This window comes from Hyla sarda, chromosome 3 (genome assembly GCF_029499605.1).
Source record: "Hyla sarda isolate aHylSar1 chromosome 3, aHylSar1.hap1, whole genome shotgun sequence".
NCBI classification, from domain to species: domain Eukaryota; kingdom Metazoa; phylum Chordata; class Amphibia; order Anura; family Hylidae; genus Hyla; species Hyla sarda.
The window spans coordinates 34,413,566-34,423,180 of NC_079191.1; positions in this window are offsets into that span (position 1 = coordinate 34,413,566).

Sequence of the window (9,615 nt, forward strand, 5' to 3'; positions counted from 1 at the left end):
GTTTAGTCTTCCCCTAGTCACCCCTTAGAGAGTGAGTATATTGTAAAGGTAAATGTATATAAATGTATATAGAAGTGTACTTACCCTGCACTAGCGTCGCAGGACCTGTGGGTCACGTGACGAGGTTTAGTCTCTATGGTTAATGCAAAGGACCTTTGGAGGTTCATAGGCCATGTGATACCCACAATGCTTTGTGAGGCTGATTGACAGATGGCGTGGACCAATCCTGGAACGGCCAGCCCCTGCCCATATAAGGGAGCTGCGGCCATTATTCTCTCTCTTGGGTTGCTGTCACTGAATGAGGTAGGACCTCCGCAACTTTCAACGACAATTCCTAGGCCAAAGCCTTGCGGCCTCGGTTGAATATCACAGTGAGTTATTCTAAATTCTCTGCAATTATTCGCAAGGACCCTGGACCTAAATGTATCCCTAAATCCAGCGGATCTGCCCATACTAAATTCCTACAAGTTAAAGAACTTACTAAAAGTCCCAACCAACGGTCAATCTCAGCCAAGCTGTTCATAGACTATGTTACAAAGACTGTTCTTATGTTCGCATGCTACAGAAAATCTTCAGTAAAATTTATGCAAGTTTTCAGCAAAGCTCTGGTTGTGGACAATACTTTATTCTGCAAGCACCTATCGTCCTTGGGAAGGGTGGCGATAGGCCATTACACTCAGAATTTAACCCTCACCCTGGCGTCACGACTGACAAGGGTTAAGAACACCCTTTATAACCTCACCCTGGCGTCACGACTGACAAGGGTTAATTACACCCTTTATAACCTGCACAGCAACCTTCCAACTACCACTCACACCCTCAAGGCGATCACCACACCTTACATAGTTACATAGTTAGTACGGTCGAAAAAAGACATATGTCCATCAAGTTCAACCAGGGAATTAAGGGGTAGGGGTGTGGCGCGATATTGGGGAAGGGATGAGATTTTATATTTCTTCATAAGCATTAATCTTATTTTGTTCCAGGAATGTATCTAATCCTGTTTTAAAGCTGTTAATTGTTCATGCTATGACCAGTTCCTGTGGTAGACTGTTCCATAAGTTCACAGTTCTCATGGTAAAGAAGGTGTCTCGCCCCTTGAGACTAAACTTTTTCTTCTCCAGACGGAGGGAGTGCCCCCTCGTCCTTTGGGGGGGTTTAACCTGGAACAGTTTTTCTCCATATTTTTTGTATGGGCCATTAATATACTTATATACGTTTATCATATCCCCCCTTAAACGTCTCTTCTCAAGACTAAACAATTGTAACTCCTTTAATCGCTCCTCATAGCTAAGATGTTCCATTCCCCATATTAGTTTAGTCGCGCGTCTCTGCACCCTTTCCAACTCTGCAGTGTCCCTTTTATGGACAGGTGCCCAAAACTGAACAGCATATTCCAGGTGAGGCCGTACCAATGCTTTATAAAGGGGGAGTATTATGTCCCTGTCCCTTGAGTCCATGCCTCTTTTGATACATGACAATATCCTGCCGGCTTTGGAAGCAGCAGCCTGACATTGCATGCTATTCTGTAGTCTGTGATCTACAAGTACACCCAGATCCTTCTCTACCAGTGACTCTGCCAGTTTAATCCCCCCTAAGACATACGATGCATGCAGGTTATTAGTACCCAGATGCATAACTTTACATTTATCCACATTGAACCTCATTTGCCAAGTGGATGCCCAGACACTTAGTCTATCCAAGTCATCTTGTAACTTATGCACATCCTCTATAGACTGTACTGTGCTACAAAGCTTGGTGTCATCTGCAAAGATAGAAACAGAGCTGTTAATACCATCCTCTATATCATTAATAAATAAATTAAACAACAGCGGGCCCAGTACAGAACCTTGGGGTACACCACTAATAACCGGGGACCAATCAGAGTACGAATCATTGACCACCACTCTCTGGGTACGATCCATGAGCCAGTGTTCAATCCAGTTACAAACTAAAATTTCCAAACCCAAAGACCTTAACTTACCTGTCAGACGACTATGAGGGACAGTATCAAATGCTTTAGCAAAATCCAGAAACACTATATCCACAGCCATTCCTCTATATACAGAGCCCCCCTCTATATACACAGCCCCCCCCCCCCTCTATATCCACAGCCATTCCTCTGTCAAGGCTTCTACTCACCTCTTCATAAAAGCAAATTAGATTGGTTTGACAACTTCTATCCTTAGTAAACCCATGCTGGCTATCACTTATAATACAATTATCCCCTATGTAGTCCTGTATGTAATCCCTTATAAGTCCTTCAAACAATTTACCCACAATGCACGTTAAACTTACCGGTCTATAGTTTCCTGGGGAAGACCTAGAGCCCTTTTTGAAGATTGGTACCACATTCGCCTTGCGCCAGTCCCTTGGCACAATACCAGACACCAGAGAATCTCTAAATATCATGAACAGGGGTACAGATATTACTGAACTTACCTCTCTAAGAACTCTTGGGTGTAGTCCATCCGGTCCTGGGGATTTGCTTACATTTATATCACTTAACTTACCTTGTACCATCTCTACATTAAGCCAGTTCAGTACATTACATGATGTGTTACCAGCACTGACCTGGCCAATGTCAGCTCCTTCTTCCATAGTGTATACAGAACTAAAGAACCCATTCAGTAGCTCCGCCTTCTCTTGATCGCCTGTGACAACCTCCCCATTATCATTATTAAGGGGTCCTACATGCTCTGTCCTTGGTTTTTTTGCATTTATATGTCTAAAAAAATATTTAGGATTAGTTTTGCTTTCTTTGGCCACCTGTCTCTCATTTTGAATTTTTGCTGTTTTTATTACATTTTTACAGATTTTATTAAGCTCCTTGTACTGTTTAAATGTTATATCTGACCCATCAGATTTGTATTTTTTGAAGGCTATTTTTTTGTTGTTTATTGCTCTTTTAACATCATGTGTCAGCCATGTAGGATTTAGTTTTAATCGTTTATATTTGTTCCCCTTTGGTATATATTTAGCTGTATAGTTATTTAGAGTTGATTTAAAGATGTCCCATTTACCTTCTGTATCAGTATTTGAGAACACCTCCCCCCAGTCTATGTCCTGTAGTGCAGCCCTCAGCCCAGGGAAATTTGCCTTTTTAAAGTTATATGTTTTTGCCTTCCCCGCCTGTCTTTGTTTTCTACATTTTAAGTCAAAAGTAACTATATTGTGGTCGCTATTACCAAGGTTTTCCCGCACAGTTACATTACCAACCAGCTCTGCGTTGTTGGAAATGATCAGATCCAACAAGGCATCACTTCTTGTTGGGTCCTCCACAAACTGGCCCATAAAATTATCCTGCAATAAATTTAGGAATTGTCGCCCCTTTGTAGTTTTAGCCAACCCCGGACCCCAATCTATATCTGGATAGTTAAAATCTCCCATTATTACCACTGTACCTGCCCGGGCGGCCCTCTCTATTTGTTTATGAAGCTGAACTTCTATCTCTTCAGTGATATTAGGGGGTCTGTAGATTACACCAAATACTATTTTTTCAGTATTTCCCTCCTTTTGTAATTCTACCCACAATGATTCCACATCCTCAGAATCATCACACACTATGGCATCGTTCACACTGACTTTCATACCACTTCTTACATACAGACAGACTCCACCACCTTTTCTGTTCATTCTGTCCTTGCGAAACAATGTAAACCCCTGCAGATTGACAGCCCAGTCATGCGAGGAGTCCAGCCATGTCTCAGTGACCCCAACTATATCAATATGTTCCTCCAGTATCAAGGCCTCAAGCTCCCCCATTTTATTTGCTAGGCTTCTGGCATTTGTGAACATACACTTTACATTTCCATCCTTTATGTTATTGGGGTTAATGGGATTCAAGGGTGTAAGTTTTATTTTCCTATGAAGCTTATTCCTATTAACTATTCTAACCCCTCCCTCCGCTCCACCCCCAGGTACATTTATAATTCCCACCTCTCTATCTACACTATCTTCCCCCTCTTTGCTGTAGGTTCCCTCCCTCCAAGTCCCTAGTTTAAACACTCCTCCACCCTTCTAGCCATCTTCTCCCCAAGCAAAGCTGCACCCTCCCCATTGAGGTGCAGCCCGTCCCTACGGTAGAGCCGGTAACCGACAGCGAAGTCAGCCCAGTTCTCCATGAACCCAAACCCTTCCTTCCTACACCAGCTTCTGAGCCACTTGTTTACCTCCCTGATCTCCCGCTGCCTCTCTGGTGCGGCTCGTGGTACTGGTAGTATTTCAGAAAAGACTACCTTGGAGGTCCTTGCCTTAAGCTTGCGGCCTAAGTCCCTGAAATCATTTTTAAGGACACTCCACCTACCTCTTACTTTGTCATTGGTGCCAATATGTACCATGACTGCTGGGTCCTCTCCAGCCCCGCCCAACAACCTGTCAACCCGATCCGCGATGTGCCGAACTCGTGCGCCAGGCAGACAACACACTGTTCGGCGATCCCGGTCTTTGTGACAGATTGCCCTGTCTGTCCCCCTAATAATTGAGTCCCCCACCACTAGTACCTGTCTGGCCTGCCCTTTACTCCTCCCTCCCTTCTTACTGGAGCAGACACCCCCCTGGCGGTCAGAGGTGGTATCCTGCTGCAGTTCTCCTAGCTCTGTAATGGCATCCCCCTCATCTGCCAAGCGGGCAAACTTGTTGGGGTGTGCCAGTTCAGGACTAGCCTCCCTGACACTTTTTCCCCTACCCCTCTTTCTAACTGTAACCCAGCTAACTGCCTGACTGTCCTGCAACTCCGTCCCACTGTCCTCCCCCACCTCTACTCCCGAGAGTGCCTGCTCAGTGAGCAGGAGACTCCTCTCCATGTTGTTAATGCTTCTCATTGTTGCCAGTCGCCCCTCTAGATGCAGGATCTGGGCTTCCAAACGGACAACTAGCACACATCTCGCACAACAATATGCACCCTCAAACTGTTGTTCAAGGATTGCATACATTGAACAGGATGTACATTGGACTGCATTTTCCAACATGGAGGCCATCTAATTATGGGGATTTCACAAATGTACAGGAAAAAACAGACAGTCAAAATTACACTTAAAAATTTTTTGTAGACCTTGTGCGTTCAGAAATTAACACTCACAGCGATCTCAACCTCCTGCTTTCAAACTCCAGTTTTTGAAACTCCTCTTTCACGCCCCCTCTTACACAGCAACACTCAGAAGAGCAAGCTCTCAATAAGAGTCCCAAGCTAAGATTTATACACCTGTGCCCAATCTACTCCTCCTCCCCCCAAAATATGAATGTGGGCTATAGGCAGTCGCACCCACTCCACAGATTCACTCCGCACAACAGATAATCTAGAAGATAGAGATAGGCATAAGGCTATCCTTCATATAGGATAGGAATTATCTTATCTATCGACATATTCTAGGTTTCTATTGCTTATGTTCATTCCTCTGCTCCTGCACTGCTGAATCACTACATCCAGCTTTTAAAGGGGTACTCCGGTGAAAACCTTTTTTCTTTTAAATCAACTGGTGCCAGAAAGTTAAACATATTTGTAAATTACTTCTATTAAAAAATCTTAATCCTTCCAGTACTTATTAGCTGCTGAATGCTACAGAGGAAATTCCTTTCTTTTTAGAACACTGATGACATCACGAGCACAGTGCTCTCTGCTGACATCTCTGTCCATTTTAGCAACCATGCATAGCATATGCCTCCTAAGGGCAGCATGGTGGCTAAGTGGTTAGCACTGCTGCCTTGCAGCTCTGGGGCCTTGGATTCAAATCCCACTAAGGACAACAATAAATAAAGAGTTATTATTATTATTATTATTATAATGACGTCAGCAACGAGCACTGTGCTCGTGATGTCATCAGAGAGAATTCCAAAAAGAAAAGAATTTCCTCTGTAGTATTCAGCAGCTAATAAGTACAGGAAGGATTAAGATTTTTTAATAGAAGTGATTTACAAATCTGTTTAACTTTCTGGCACCAGTTGTTTTAAAAGAAAAAAGGTTTTCACCGGAGTACCCCTTTAATAATGACGGGACGGGTAGGACGGGCGGTAGATGGTGCGGTCAGCTTTGCTCAAAGAGCCCTGGAACACCCCATTACTAGTTTCTGGACATTTGCATACTTACTTTTGGATATATAAATGGATAATGGTTGAAAGGATTTTGGTGGGTGATACATCGTTGGAAATAGGGTGACCTGCACTAACTCCCTGTATGGATTGACGGAGAGTATTGTACTTGTTCAATAATGAAGTTATTCCTAAAAAATACAATTTGCATAACAATTTGCACACAGTGAAACAATAGAATTCCCCTTGAAGTTCTATACATTATGTCATCAATATAAATAATTTCTTGCCTAAAGAAATGAAAGCTAAAACAATAGATGACAATGATGAAATCTGGAATTTTTACTTCTCCTGCATTCTGAGGGCTAGAAGTTATTTAAAGATTTTCATGGGGAACTGGAATTATATAACAAACCTCCAAAATTTGGCTGGAAGATGTAGACATGCAAATGAAAGCAGCTAATATATTCATGTGCCGGTGTTTTGCATAGGAGTGCAGTAAAGCTGAGAAGTATATGATTGTAAAAGTAAAGGGATTTTTATTATTTAGACAAATGTTGACAAATTGTGGTATGGCGGGATGGATAGCCGGCTTTGACGTTCAGGTTGCGCAAATGTCAAATTTGTGATGCCAGAAGTAGGGTTGTAGATCCTAGTGAATGATGAGGGTTGTAGTATCATGTGACCGGGGTATTGCAATCCCATAAAATCACTACTTCAATTAAGCTGTCTTCCGTACATCGGGCCCCTGGGAAGTAGAAATACAAGTCTGATTTTACTAGTTTTGATACAGGAGAATAACGCTTTGGAGCACTTCAGATTTGAAATACTGTACTGGAGATACAGTAAGAAAGAACTTTCTTCCATAAAAGCAGACATGGTACAGCAGGTAGAAACAGAGGAGCAACCTCACGGCAACAGACTGTTTCCTGCGCCCAAGCGCACTTCCAGTGCGCTTGGGCGCAGGAAACAGTCTGTTGCTGTGAGGTTGCTCCTCCTTTTCTTCCAGTGCGCTTGGGCGCAGGAAACTGTTTGTTGCCGTGAGGTTGCTCCTCTTTTTCTTCCAGTGCGCTTGGGCGCAGGAATCAGTCTGTTGCCGTGAGGTTGCTCCTCTTTTTCTTCCAGTGCGCTTGGGCGCAGGAAACAGTCTGTTTCCGTGAGGTTGCTCCTCTTTTTCTTCCAGTGCGCTTGGGCGCAGGAAACAGTCTGTTGCCGTGAGGTTGCTCCTCTTTTTCTTCCAGTGCGCTTGGGCGCAGGAAACTGTTTGTTGCCGTGAGGTTGCTCCTCTTTTTCTTCCAGTGCGCTTGGGCGCAGGAATCAGTCTGGTGCCGTGAGGTTGCTCCTCTTTTTCTTCCAGTGCGCTTGGGCGCAGGAAACAGTCTGTTTCCGTGAGGTTGCTCCTCTTTTTCTTCCAGTGCGCTTGGGCGCAGGAAACAGTCTGTTGCTGTGAGGTTGCTCCTCCTTTTCTTCCAGTGCGCTTGGGCGCAGGAAACTGTTTGTTGCCGTGAGGTTGCTCCTCTTTTTCTTCCAGTGCGCTTGGGCGCAGGAATCAGTCTGTTGCCGTGAGGTTGCTCCTCTTTTTCTTCCAGTGCGCTTGGGCGCAGGAAACAGTCTGTTGCCGTGAGGTTGCTCCTCTTTTTCTTCCAGTGCGCTTGGGCGCAGGAAACAGTCTGTTGCCGTGAGGTTGCTCCTCTTTTTCTTCCAGTGCGCTTGGGCGCAGGAAACAGTCTGTTGCCGTGAGGTTGCTCCTCTTTTTCTACCCGCTGTACCATGTTTGCTTTTATGGTATAAAGTTCTACAAGCAATAAACCTTAGAGAGATAGGCCTCAACCTTTGTGACAACAGCCACCCGAATAGTGTTCAGGGTAGCAACAGGTGACCCTGCTCTGGAACATCACAAAATCACAAGAATATATTCACTTGCTAACTGGTGGTGGTGGTGGTGGTGGTGGGGGGGGGGGGTTTGACCAATGGGACCCCAACCAATGTCTAAATATGTCTTAAAAATAAAAGGGGGAAAATAGCCCTGTGTATAAATTATTGATATCCATATATGGGAGATAATCCTATTTCACGTGCTGTTAAAGGGGTAGTCCAGTGGGGAAAAACTTATCCCCTATCCTAAGGATAGGGGATAAGTTTGAGATTGCGGGGGGTCCGACCGCTGGGGCCCCCAGCGATCTCTTTGTACGGGGGCCAGGCTCTCCGGCCAGATAGCGGGTGTCGACCTCCGCACGAAGCGGCGGCCGACATGCCCCCTCAATACATCTCTATGGCAGAGCCAGAGATTGCTGAAGGCAGCGCTTCGGCTCTGCCATAGAGTTGTATTGAGGGGGCGCGTCGGCTGCCGCTTCATGCGGAGGTTGACACGCCCCCTTCCCGCAGGCTGCCGGGGCCCCGTACAGGAGATCGCAGGGGGCCCAAGCGGTCGGACTCCCCGCGATCTCAAACTTATCCCCTATCCTTAGGATAGGGGATAAGTTGTTCACCACTGGGTTCACCACTGGACTACTCCTTTAAGGCTTATCTAGTACCTGTTATTCTTCCATGATGATACATTTATTCCACAATTCACAGTTCTGGCTCTCATCAGGTCTTTTAGACAATTTGTTCAAATTTAAAAGGAATCTGTCATCATTTTTTTGCCGATTTTGGGGAGGGGAGTGGACCCATTCATGATGTCTAGTTGATGCATCTTGCATGACTGAGAATCTCCTGCTTGCTGCCACAGAAAGTGTCCAGAAGGCGGGCTCATTTTAGGTGTATGGAGTTCCCTATATTGGAGCTTTTATGGCCCCTCCTCTAAGCCATGGTTGACAGCTATAGTGTTAGTGTTATTTTATTTGGATGCTAGAGCTGTTAATTATGGCTTAGATGAGAGGACTGAACAGATATTAATACAAGGAGCCCCATACACAGAACCCTTTGGGTCCTGGACCTCTGGGGGCCGCTGGGAGAGTAAACAACATTTTTGTCAGTCATGTAACTTGCATCACTGAGACATCATTCCCTTCCACAACGTCTGCATATGGCTCTCTGCATATTTAATGGCTTAAAATTGTCAATACAGTACAGTACAATAAACAGCACAGGTTGCCTAAGCTATACACCGTACCACATGCTACACTAACACTCCGCTCCATCACTTGATATCAAAGAAACAAAGTTGAAAAACAATAACACATTACAGTCTGTGATCGGGGAGGGGGCTGGGGTTTATGGGTGTAGGGAGGGGCGGATCACAGGGCCAAACTACTGTGCAGACATATGAGGAGGTAAGGGAAGCAGAGGGGCTTTAGTCCTCTTCTTCATCGACGTCCGGACTGTCCAAGATGGAATAGTCTATAAGCAAGCTTTGCATCAGCTTGCGGCAGTCCTGGATGGACATGTCCTCCCTGTTGTAAATGAGGTGGTTCCTGGCCAACCATATAGCGTCCTTAAAACAGTTCATAAGGTGCCAAGCCTCCTGGATGGCCTCCACGTCGTGATCCCCAGGAAACAGTCCATAAAGCACCGAATGGTACGATGTTGTTCCTGGGTACCGAGTCTCTATGTTCAATTTCCAGGGCGTTCAATAGACCCTGCACA